We start from the raw sequence: 12,933 nt of genomic DNA, 5'->3' as shown, positions 1-12,933 counted from the left end.
TTTCCTAAAAAAGGCGATGAATTTTCCACACCATTTGCTATCTGCATTATATTTATCTATATGTATATATGCTGATATGGAATAAGGTTATGTTCTAACATTTTAAAATTTTTATGATATTTTTATTGGGATAATACATTTTGTGTATGCAAAAATACTGTGAGCCAGCCTGATTTATTATTGATTTATTTTTCCTTGATCAGCTGGTAACTGATAGTCTGGGCTCCAGTAGTTTGCTGGTGGAGCTTCTCTAGAATATATTTAAAGTAAAAAAAAAAATGGTAAAAAATAGGGGGGGGGGGGGAGTTGACATATTAGGTATCGCCACATCCGTATCGACCGGCTCTATAAACATATCACATGACCTAACCCCTCAGATGAACACCGTAAAAAATAAAAAATAAAAACTGTGCTAAATAAACCATTTTTTGTCACCTTACAACACAAAAAGTACAACAGCAAGCGATCAAAAAGGCGTATGCCCACCAAAATAGTACCAATCTAGCCATCACCTCATCCCGCAAAAAATGAGCCCCTACCTGAGACAACTGCCCAAAAAATAAAAAAATTATGGCTCCGAATATCGAGACACTAAAACATAATTTATTTTGTTTTAAAAAAAAGCTGTTATTGTGTAAAACTTACATAAATAAAAAAAAGTATACATCGTCGCGTCCCTATCGACTGGCTCCATAAAAATATCACATGACCTAACCCCTCAGATGAACACCGTAAAAAATAAAAACTGTGCTAAATAAACCATTTTTTGTCACCTTCCATCACAAAAAGTGATAATCGCCCAAAAACTGAAAAAAACTATGGCTCTCAAACACGATTTTTTTTTGTTTCAAAAATGATATTATTGTGTAAAACTTACATAAATAAATAAAAAGTTTACATGTTAGGTATCGCCGCATCTGTAATAACCTGCTCTATAAAAAAAATCACATGACCTAACCCCTCAGGTGAATACCGTAAAAAAAAAAAGAACGGTGTAAAAAAAGCCATTTTTTGTCACCTTACATCACAAAAAGTGTAATACCAAGCGATCAAAAGGTCATACGCACCCCAAAATAGTGCCAATCAAACCATCATCTCATCCCACAAAAATCATACCCTACCGTGACAACCTGGTCTATAAAAATACCACATGATATAACCTGTCAGATGAATGTTGTAAATAACAAAAAATAAAAACTGTGCCAAAACAGCTATTTCTTTTTATCTTGCCTCACAAAAAGTGTAATCTAGAGCAACCAAAAATCATATGTACCCTAAAATAGTACCAACAAAACTGCCACCCTATCCCGTAGTTTCTAAAATGGGGTAAATTTTTTGGAGTTTCTACTCTAGGGGTGCATCAGGGGGGCTTCAAATGGGACATGGTGTCAAAAAAACAGTCCAGCAAAATCTGCCTTCCAAAAACCGTATGGCATTCCTTTCTTTATGCGCCCTGCCGTGTGCCCGTACAGCTGTTTACGACCACATATGGGGTGTTTCTGTAAACTACAGAATCAGGGCCATAAATATTGAGTTTTGTTTGGCTGTTAACCCTTGCTTTGTAACTGGAAAAAAAATATTAAAATGGAAAATCTGCCAAAAAAGTGAAATTTTTAAATTGTATCTCTATTTTCCATTAATTCTTGTGGAACACCTAAAGGGTTAACAAAGTTTGTAAAATCTGTTTTGAATACCTTGAGGCGTGTAGTTTATAGAATGGGGTCATTTTTGGGTGGTTTCTATTATGTAAGCCTTGCAAAGTGACTTCAGACCTGAACTGGTCCCTGAAAAGTGGGTTTTTGAAAATTTCTGAAAAATTTCAAGATTTGCTTCTAAACTTCTAAGCCTTGTAACATCCCCAAAAAATAAAATGTCATTCCCAAAATGATCCAAACATGAAGTAGACATATGGGGAATGTAAAGTAATAACTATTTTTGTGGGTATTACTATGTATTATAGAAGTAGAGAAATTGAAACTTGGAAATTTGCTAATTTTTCCAAATTTTTAGCAAATTTGGTATTTTTTTATAAATAAAAATGAATTTTTTTGACTCAATTTTACCAGTGTCATGAAGTAAAATATGTGTCGAAAAGACAATCTCAGAATGGCCTGGATAAGTCAAAGCGTTTCAAAGTTATCACCACATAAAGTGACACTGGTCAGAATTGCAAAAAATGGCCTGGTCCTTAAGGTGAAAATGAGCCCGGTACATAAGGAGTTAAATACATTAGTTCTTGAAGACAGGCAGCCACAGATTCAGACACATAGTATATGTGTGAATAATAAAGATACACATAATACTGACACACAGGAACATTTAGAAGAGGATGATTTGAATGATTGTCCAAATTGTCACATTTTGGCACAACACATAGAAGATCTGGAAGATCAGATGGAAACTAGGACACAACTAATATCAAAATTACGCCACAGTATGAAAAAAGTTTCTGTTCTTACAAAAAGTGGCAAAGATACGGGGGTGTCTTACGTTCCAGACACTAGTCCAGCTGATGTAGATGAAGAAATAGAGGCTGAGGAAGTCAGGAGGAGGAAATTACATGACAGGGCAGCCAAGTTAAATTTAAAAATACAGGATCAGTTAAAGGGGTTGTCCGGGTTCAGAGCTGAACCCGGACATACCTCCATTTTCACCCAGGCAGCCCCCCTGACAGGATCATCGGAGCAGTTCATGCTCCGATGCTCCCCTTTGCCCTGCGCAAGGCATTTTTTGGAGATCCAGTGACGTACCGGGGCTCTCCATGGGGCTGCCAGGAACCCCGGTGATGTCACCGACACTGATGGGCGGGATTTAGCGCTGCCCTAGCCAGTAAAACGGCTAGGGCAGCGCTAAAGCCCGCCCATCAGAGCCGGTAACGTCACCGAACACACTGCCAGGCGGAAGTTTCCGCTCGGCAGTGTGTTATTGAAAACAAAAGAGCCCGTGGCCTGCGCGATTGTTCCGATGCTAGATGCTCCGATGCTAGCCTCAGGGGGCTGCCTGGGTGGAAATAAGGGTATGTCCGGGTTCAGCTCTGAACCCCGACAACCCTTTTAATGAAAATTACTAAAGATATCCCAACTTATAATGATAGGATGGATGCATTTCACAATGCGGAAATCTTTGAATCTAATACTGATAAGTTTAACCTTAATAATGAACAGAAAAACAAAGTATTTAAAGTATGGCTTCCTTCACATATGGCAAGGAGATTAGAGATCACCCCAAGAACAAATGATGAGCGTGAAATAATACATAGTTCCCCAGCAGATCCGTTGAGGCAACTAGTTTTATTTATTACGGGAGAATCTACTCCTATATTTGAAATCCTTGACATGTTAAAGCCAACTTTACAGGATGATCCATTTGCATTCACTTTACAGGATGATCCATTTGCATTCTTAATAAAATCTGAACAGGCTTATAGAAATGGTCATGGAAATTGAGGATGATTCTGAACCCACCTCAATGATAAAGTCATTTGTGAAACGATTTAAATACCTTGATCCAGTCTCCAGGGAGTTAGCATTAGGAAAACCTACGTTACAGAAGGCAGCAACATTTATTGATCAGATAAGGAGATCGATGAAACAAAGTAGTGTTAAGGCCAAAGTTATGGCTGTCCAAAAAAAGGCTGAAAATCATGTAACCAATTCAAATCATCTTAAATCAAACCCTCCCATGAAAGGAGAATATTCCAAACAGAAAGGAAAGGTGTCATTTCACAGAGGACAAGTTACTTGTTATCATTGTGGGAAAAAAGGACATTTAAAATGACAATGTAGGAAATTCTTCAGTGAGACACAAAATTCAGGGAAAGAAAATGGTTTTGTGCCAACAGCTCCTCCTCCTGAGCAGGATCAGTCACAGTCACCGTATGCACATTTAATAAGACAAATTAGAGAATTAACATTGATTAACACAATGTACAAGGGGAAATTTTATGGTGATAAGACTGAGGGGACAACTGGTTTGTTACCTTCCCCGTGACTAGAACGAACTATGACCCCTCGTCCTTTGGAATTAGTAGCTTCAGTTTCGTTGGATGAGTGTGGGAGACAATTTGTAAGGGGATCCTTACAGGGCAAAGAGGTGATGTTTCTCATTGACACAGGAGCTCAATTAAGCGTGACTAATCAGGATTTGCCTCTAACTCCAAATGCACCTGTTTGTACAATTGTTGGGTTTAGTGGAAAGAGCAGCAATAAAGCGACTTTAGCTCAGAATGTTGGTTTGGAAATACCTGGCTATCTGAAAACTGAAATTGACATTTGGCATAGTACTAACGCTGAAAACATCATAGAGACTGATATAATGAAGAAATAGGGCTGGGTCATTGACTTAGGAAATAAGATGATCTGGAAAGATGTTGATGGATCTAAGCCTGTCGTCATTGATCCCACTGAATGCAGTCATGTTGGGACTGTTTGCTTCACAGAAGTTGTTTCTTCAGAACATTTGTGGCCAGATACTGGTGATGAAGTTTTAAAAGGAATTGTACAATGTACTCCTTCTTTGTTGGCACAATGAAAGACTTACTTATAAATGTGGATGGGAGAGATCCTCCTCCCCAAAAGCAGGACAAATTGCCACCTTAATCAATTGGTCCCATGTCTGAAATCATACAGGAAATGCTTGATCAAGGTGTCATTAGGAAGGCTAATTCAGTAACGAACAATCCTGTGTGGTGTACCGTGAAGCCTGATGGGTCATACCAAATGTTATTGGACCTAAGACTGCCCTAAGACTGCTGAATAAGTATACCCCAAATGTGGCACCCATTGTTGCAGATACTCATGACATGATGGCATGATTGAATGCTAGGGCAAAGTTTTTCTCTCTTTTAGACATCAGTAATGTTTTTTTCAGCATTCCTCTTGCAGAGTTGTCAATACAAGTTTGCATTTTCTTTCATGGATGAGCAGTATGTATTTTACGGATTGCATCAAGGAGCTCATTTATCACCTAGCATTTTTCATCAGGCAGTTGCAAAAGTATTGTCCAAGTTTTCAAGACCAGATTGTCTGTTGCAATATGTTGATGACATTCTTCTAGCCACTGAGGATAGAGAGTTGCATTTATCTCTCTTACCAGAATTGTATTCATTGTTGCACGAAGCAGGTTTGAAATTGAACACCAAGAAGGTCAAGCTGCTACAAACTGAAGTGAGATATCTTGGAGTGTTAATCAGTCCAGGAAAGAGACAGCCTCTTCAAGAAAGGATTAAAGCCATTGCTTCTCTTCCCATTCCAACATCACACAAAGCTCTAAGACATTTCTTGGGTCTGGTAAACTTTTCCAGAAAATTCATAGAAGGGTTTGCAGAAAAAGCTAAGCCTCTACAGTACAGACCAAAAGTTTGGACACACCTTCCCACTCAAAGAGTTTTCTTTATTTTCATGACTATGGAATTATATACATAACAAACAAGTGTGAAACAACTGAAAATATGTCATATTCTAGGTTCTTCAAAGTAGCCACCTTTTGCTTTGATTACTGCTTTGCACACTCTTGGCATTCTCTTGATGAGCTTCAAGAGGTAGTCCCCTGAAATGGTTTTCACTTCACAGGTGTGCCCTGTCAGGTATAATAAGTGGGATCTCTTGCCTTATAAATGGGGTTGGGACCATCAGTTGCGTTGAGGAGAAGTCAGGTGGATACACAGCTGATAGTCCTACTGAATAGACTGTTAGAATTTGTATTATGGCAAGAAAAAAGCAGCTAAGTAAAGAAAAACGAGTGGCCATCAGTACTTTAAGAAATGAAGGTCAGTCAGTCAGCCAAAAAATTGGGAAAACTTTGAAAGTGAGGGCTATTTGACCATGAAGGAGAGTGATGGGGTGCTTCGCCAGATGACCTGGCTTCCACAGTCACTGGACCTGAACCCAATCGAGATGGTTTGGGGTGAGCTAAACCGCAGAGTGAAGGCAAAAGGGCCAACAAGTGCTAAGCATCTCTGGGAACTCCTTCAAGACTGTTGGAAGACCATTTCAGGGGACTACCTCTTGAAGCTCATCAAGAGAATGCCAAGAGTGTGCAAAGCAGTAATCAAAGCAAAAGGTAGCTACTTTGAAAAACCTAGAATATGACATATTTTCTGTTGTTTCACACTTGTTTGTTATGTATATAATTCCCCATGTGTTAATTCATAGTTTTGATGCCTTCATAGTCATGAAAATAAAGAAAACTCTTTGAATGAGAAGGTGTCTCCAAACTTTTGGTCTGTACTGTATATGATCTCTAGAAAAATAATGTTGATGACTCTTTTGGACCATGGTAAGAGGAACAACAGAAGGCATTTGAACTTCTAAAGCAGAATATGCAAAATTCTCCTGCATTGTTAACAGCTTTGCCTTGGGAACCTTTGCTTTGCAGGTTCATACCTCAGACATGGCTGTGTCAGCTGTACTCTTGCAATTGCAAGGGGGAGAATGGTGGATATTGGGCTATTTCTCCAAGCTCCTCAAACCTGTGGAAAAAGAGTTTGAAACTTGTGCAAAACATTTGGTGGGTGTTCATTTCGCTGTCAATGCAACAGAACACATAGAACAAAAAACCTCCCTTCGTTTGTGAAAACAGGGTTTTATGTCATGACTGTAAGGGGGAATTGCGTCCTGTTGTCCCAAAACACAAATTTAATTCACCAAATACAATCATGAGAGTTTAGGTCATTTGGGTCAGGAAAAATTGTTAGGAGTTCTCAAAGAGAAATTTTATTGGGACAAATTGGAGAAGACGTTCCAAGATGTTGTTCAGTCATGTCTCATTTGTGCTCAAGTCAATTCACGACCTAAAAGGACAAAAGCCTTCACTTTTACGAATTGCACCAGATAATGGTCCTTGGTCTACATTACAGATAGACTACATAGGTCCTCTACCTCCAGGCGAACATGGACTCACGTATGCATTAGTGGTGGTGGATGTATTTTCAAAATGGGTAGAGATCTTACCTGTCAGGAAAGATGATGCTCTGTCTACAGCAAGGGCATTGGTAAATCATGGGTTTTGTACTTGGGGGATCCCAAGAATGATTACCTCTGACAGAGGAAGTCATTTTACAGTAAAAATCATGCAAACGGTTTGTGCTATTCTAGGAGTACAACAACGGTTCCATGTATCGTGTCACCCACAATCTGCAGGCATTGTGGAAAGAATGAACCGAACAATTAAGACAAGGATTGCAAACATGTTATTAGACAAAGGGAATACATGGGTTGATGCAGTGCCCTTTGTACTGATGAGTATAAGAGGAACTGTTTCCTCTACGACACAATATACTCCATTTAAATTGATGACGGAAAGAACAATGCCATTCATTTTCCCAAGCGAACCATTATTGTCTACTCCTCAAAGAGATGCGATCGCAAGGTCCAGGTGTTTACAGTTATTGCAGGAGAATTTAAGTACAATTCTTCCATATGCAGCATTCAAAATGCAACGCATGAAACCACCTCACTCTTCTAAACTTGTGAAAGGTGCTTTTGTAATGATAAAAGGGGGTTTCCTATCTTGCTTTTTCCTCCTCACCTGCAGCCGGCTCTGCTGTTCACTTCCTGGTTTCCTGCTTCTAAGGCTGGGGGCGGGCTTAGGCAGTTTGAGTGAAGGCCGGCCACGCCTCTTTATGACATCACACTGAGAGCTCAGTCCTACGTGCTCGTTTATGTGGAGAGTTTGAGTCATCAGTCTGGCAGCCTGCAGAGTGTGAGGCCCCTCCCCCTGCTGGGGACTCCTGCAGTCTAAAGCTACTTTCACACTAGTGGCACGGACCTCCGGCAGGCTGTTCCTTCAGGTGAACGGATAGGTCCTGCCACTAGTGACCGTGTGCCCCCGGACTGCCGCTCCGTCCCCATTGACTATAATGGGGTGGGGGCGGAGTTCCGGTGAGAGGCTGCCGGAATAAATGTCGGACATGTCGTAGTTTTATTCTAGCAGTCTCTCGCCGGGCACTGCTGTGCCTCTGCCGGAACTCCGTCCCCGCCCCTATTATGGTCAATGGGGACAGAGCAGCAGTCTGGGGGCTCACGGTCACTAGCGGCAGGACGGATCCGACAGGCTGTTCACCCGACAAAACAGCCTGCCGGAGGTCCGTGCCGCTAGTGTGAAAGTAGCCTAATACAGTTTTACACACAGAACCCGTCTTATCTTCTACAAACCCATTCTGTGAAGCAAAACAATAATTCACTACTATACATTAGCCCACAAGCATGTCCGCCAGTAGCCATATGATCTGTGCTTTTGACTCCCATAAAACATGACCAATCCCCACCGACCAGCACTGATGCAGATTTTTATCCAATACAGCTCTACTACAGTTGTGTATAAACCTTAGACCTTTTATCTGTATAGATTCATATACAGCTCTGCTACATCTGTCTTCCCCTCCCCCACTAGCACTGTGGATGACATGCTTCATATACAGCTCTGCTACATCTGTCTATTTCTCTATTCCACCAGCACTGTGGCTGAACCTCCTCATATACAGCTCTGCTACATTTGTCTTCCTCTCCACTACCAGCACTGTGTTGGAATCACTTTATATACAGCTCTGCTACATCTGTCTATTTATGTCTCCCCCCAGCACTGTGGCTGAACCGCCTCATATACAGTTCTGCTACATCTGTCTTCCACTCCCCCACTAGCACTGTGGCTGAACTGCTTCATATACAGCTCTGCTACATCTGTCTATTTCTATATTCCACCAGCATTGTGGCTGAACCTCCTCATATACAGTTCTACTACATCTGTCTTCCCCTCCCCCACTAGCACTGTGGATGACATGCTTCATATACAGCTCTGCTACATCTGTCTTCCTCTCCACTACCAGCACTGTGTTGGGATCAATTTATATACAGCTTTGCTACATCTGTCTATTTCTCTATCCTACCAGCACTGTGGCTGAACCTCCTCATATATAGCTCTGCTACATCTGTCTTCCCCTCCCCCACTAGCACTGTGTATTAACTGCTTCATATACAGCTCTGCTACATCTGTGCATTCCCTTCCACCACCAGCAGTATGGCTTTGTAGCTATAGTTACAAATACTGCCCTGCTCTATGTTATAGACAGAAACCTGCTTACTAGTAAAGTAAGGTGCTGCATCACAATACACAGTACTGCTGCATTTTCTGAGCTGGGTATGCCGATGGAGCACCTTACTTTAGTTTTTGGAGTATTGGTGTGTGTCTGTGCAATGAGCAGGACACTGGTACGGTGGCCAATGATGCAGTGGGTCAGGATATGTGAATGAAAGTCTATGAGTAGTTCGTGACGCCAATTGCAGCTTGCGCAGGTACTGTAGCAGGGCCCTTTAAGATGTTATAACTCACGTACCAGGTGAGAAATGCCAGAGGGGGATAATGTCTCTGTGTAGCAGACATGGTAGTGTCAACGGTGTCTCCTACCTGTAGTACGGCTGGACTCCTTTATCCTGGCTCACATGCAATAAATTGAGTGTCGTTAGCAGGAGTAAATGAGATCCAGACTTGAGATATAATCCAACTTGTCTTTACTGAGTGTCAGCTTAAATGCATACAAGTATACAGCAATAGTCCTTTTTGGTCCCAGCAGGTATTGGCAATATGTGGCAGGAATCTATATCTATTCTGCTTCTTGTCATATGCCTAGTAGAACTGGCAGGTATCTATCTTCTGCTCTGTCTGTAGTCTGCTTGCTTTGGGCCTGACTAGCTGAAGGAGGTATTTGGCTTCTCCTGGTCTTTGGATTAAACACTCACAGTTCTGCTCGCAGGGAATGGCTTCCTGGAGATCTGTAGATCCGGAGGTGGCTGCTTGCTTGTCAACCAGCACTGAGGTAGATGATTCAGGCTGGGAAGAGGGATCCTGGGCCTCAGCCGAGGTTGGGATCCCTGTGTTTGGGAGCTCCAGCTAACACAGCCTTCCCCAAGGAGGGGGCTGGTACACACTGGATCTAACTGGTTTCTTCCCTCCCTTGCTGCAGGGCGTGGGGCATCCCACTTCTGCTCAAAGAGGAGGGGGGACTAGACTGGAATGGTCTGTTCCAGTCTAGGTCTATTAACTAGCTATGGTCTTTCTACATATTGCTGCCACCTGCTGGTGTACATGGAAATTACAGCAAATACATATTAAACAGTCATAGAAATACATATGTTGGTGATGCACGGTTATATTACACTAGTTGACAATATATTCACACTAAACATTATTGTAGCAGGGTGACAGAGTTTTAGTGACATAATCTGGGATGTTACATCTGTCTACAGCAGGGCAGTACAAAATAAACTTGTCCCTGCACTAAATAAAATTGTCCCCAGCGTCCATGCACTAAATAGATAACACCCTTTGATGGTTATAATAAATAAAATCGTTGGTGGATTAGTGGATGATGTTATCCTGCCGTGAGATACCGGACTGGCATTGCAGGAGCGCATGGCGTCATTAGTTTCTATGACGCCATTCGCTTTGTGCCGCCACCACAGTACAGTAATACACTCGTATGATGTATACCAGTGTATTACTGTACAGCAGAGGCGGCACAAAGCGCATGGCGTCATAGCAACCAATGCTTTAAAGAATACTCGCAGACAACAAAAATTGTGGGTACATGTTGATCAATGCAAATTTATGGCCACTGTTACAAGAAGGTTCTATGTCCCCCTAACAGGTCCATACATAGAAGAAAGATAGAGCCCCGACATCGCCCCAGCAGTCATCTAACCTTGATCCCACTCACAGCTAAAACTTCTTATATGATTCCACAGAAACAACACTCGGGCAAAACATCCGCCCGTGATCGCTCGCCCTCAGCTACACACTGAGCGCTGACATACCGTTAATGTCTCATCCACTCCTACCACCCAATAAGCTGCATTTCAGCTGATATCCTGCCCATAGTGATGGTGCATAGAAGAAGATAGAGCCCCGACACTGCTCCGTCTGATATTCGAGCCCTTGACTCTGCCCACTGTCAAATTCTCCATAGCACCAATCGGGAGAGCAACCCGGACAGTTTTTTTCGCCCTCAATCGCTCCCTTCTAATCACACAATGAGCGCTGACATTTAGGTAAATCATCGCTCACCAGCTCTTTGTTTCACAACCCAGCAAGTTGATCATCCAGCCGGCACTCCGCCCTCAGCCTTCTCCCACCACGATGTAGCAGCGCTGTCACTCGGGCGTAACACCGCCCACAAACATCCTCCCCTCTCCTCCCTCCCTTTCACCTTTCGGTAAATAGCGCGAGAATAGCGCGCCCAAACAAAGCATAAATAAAACACACAACTATGCACACTGTAAATGTTTTATTGTCCTCATGAAGGAGGCTGTTCGTCCCTGGAACGAGTAGACCTGGAATAAAGAATTGTTACTTTTTTTACCAATACTAATCTGGTCCCACATCTTCTGCATCAGCACCGGGAAAAGGTCCTGTTTTTCTTCCTTTCTACTACTGTTTCTCATCCCTGAAACCGCTGCAGCGGTAAGGGTAAAGACCTTGACAGCAGAGCAGATCCCCCGCAAACTGTACGGGAAAATACCGGCAAGGCAAAATAAAGTTGTTGTGCCTCATCACATCATATGGTAAGCGCAACTTATTATCTATCTGTGGAAACCGGCAACACACACGAGGCGCTGCCTCCTGTCTCTTTTTCTCTCCTATATTAGGGTGGTGTTCTTCATCTATGAGCACTGTCCACCATTGACAACAAATTTGAACAAAACTAGTATTACAGCTACAGAAATTGTTGTGTCTAGATATGGCATACGTGGAACAACAGACCGAAACAGTAAAACTTCTTTGACAAAGGAAACCCTTTTATTGTTAAACATTAGTCGAGGACAAAAATAGTTCAGTCTATGACAATCCACCAATAAAATCAGTGGTTATTACAGAGAACTTCGGGGAACTCGGAGTGTCCTTAATCTACAGGCTTCCTTGAACAGGGTTTCAGGTGGGAGAACATGGAGCAAGTCTGAGCAATAGTCACACAGGATTTCACTTCAAGGCAATGCTACATTACATTATCTTCAATATCATTAAAACAGCAATCTCAGAAATGTATGGCATATGCTGCGTCCTTGGGACCTGCAGGTATCTGTAGAACGGGGAACCCCTCACCCAGCCCAGTGTATCCAGGTTTCAGTGGAGGCTTGATTACCAAGAAATAGCCGAGATTACTGTCCTATTGTTTCCGTAAACCAGACCTCTTCTCGCAGCCTCATAAATGTCTGGGATGAGAATAACTCTTTAATTGTAAAATTAAAAAAATATAAAAAAGTAACTAACCTTTTAATGACCAGGCCTAAAAAGGTCTTCATGACTGGACACTTCTTTTTGTGATTTAGTGCGGATGTGATGGTTTAACAGTTCTAACTTTATTTCCCCCAGTTCAGCCTATTATATTGCAAAAGTTGACCTGGAGTGGCTTAGGCTACTTTCACATCTGTGACAGGGTGACCTGGCTGCCAGTTCTGGCAGAGAATGCCAGGAATCGGCCGGACAAATACCGCAGTGTGCAGCGGTTTGTGTCCGGCCAATTCTCTGCATATTTGCCAGACCTCAGTATAGTTAATGGGGCCAGCGGGCATTATGGTTGCATTGGGCAGTGCCGGATTCAGAGAACTCCAGCAGGCTGTTCTATGCAGGAACAGCCTGCTGGAATTGCTGCAGTAGATGTGAAACTGCACTCATTAAACGCTATGCAGCAAGGAAAGGAGAAGCCAGAAGCGGTAATAAATCAATTCTGTCTACTCCTCCTGGTCTTCGGCTGTCAGTGACAGGCAAAGAGAGGGCCTGCTCCTGGCTAAATTGTAGGAGCAGAAACGTTAATCCTGCACTGTACATGCACAGTGCTCCAGATTAAAGCCCAGCACCAGCGTTTGGTCAAGAAACTATACATCTTCCTATACAGGATTTATCAGAAGTTTTCTGGAAGCCGCCAGCATCAGTTTTGAATCT

The sequence above is a fragment of the Bufo bufo genome, chromosome 2 (assembly GCF_905171765.1).
Source record: "Bufo bufo chromosome 2, aBufBuf1.1, whole genome shotgun sequence".
NCBI classification, from domain to species: domain Eukaryota; kingdom Metazoa; phylum Chordata; class Amphibia; order Anura; family Bufonidae; genus Bufo; species Bufo bufo.
This window is presented reverse-complemented; position numbering follows the sequence as displayed.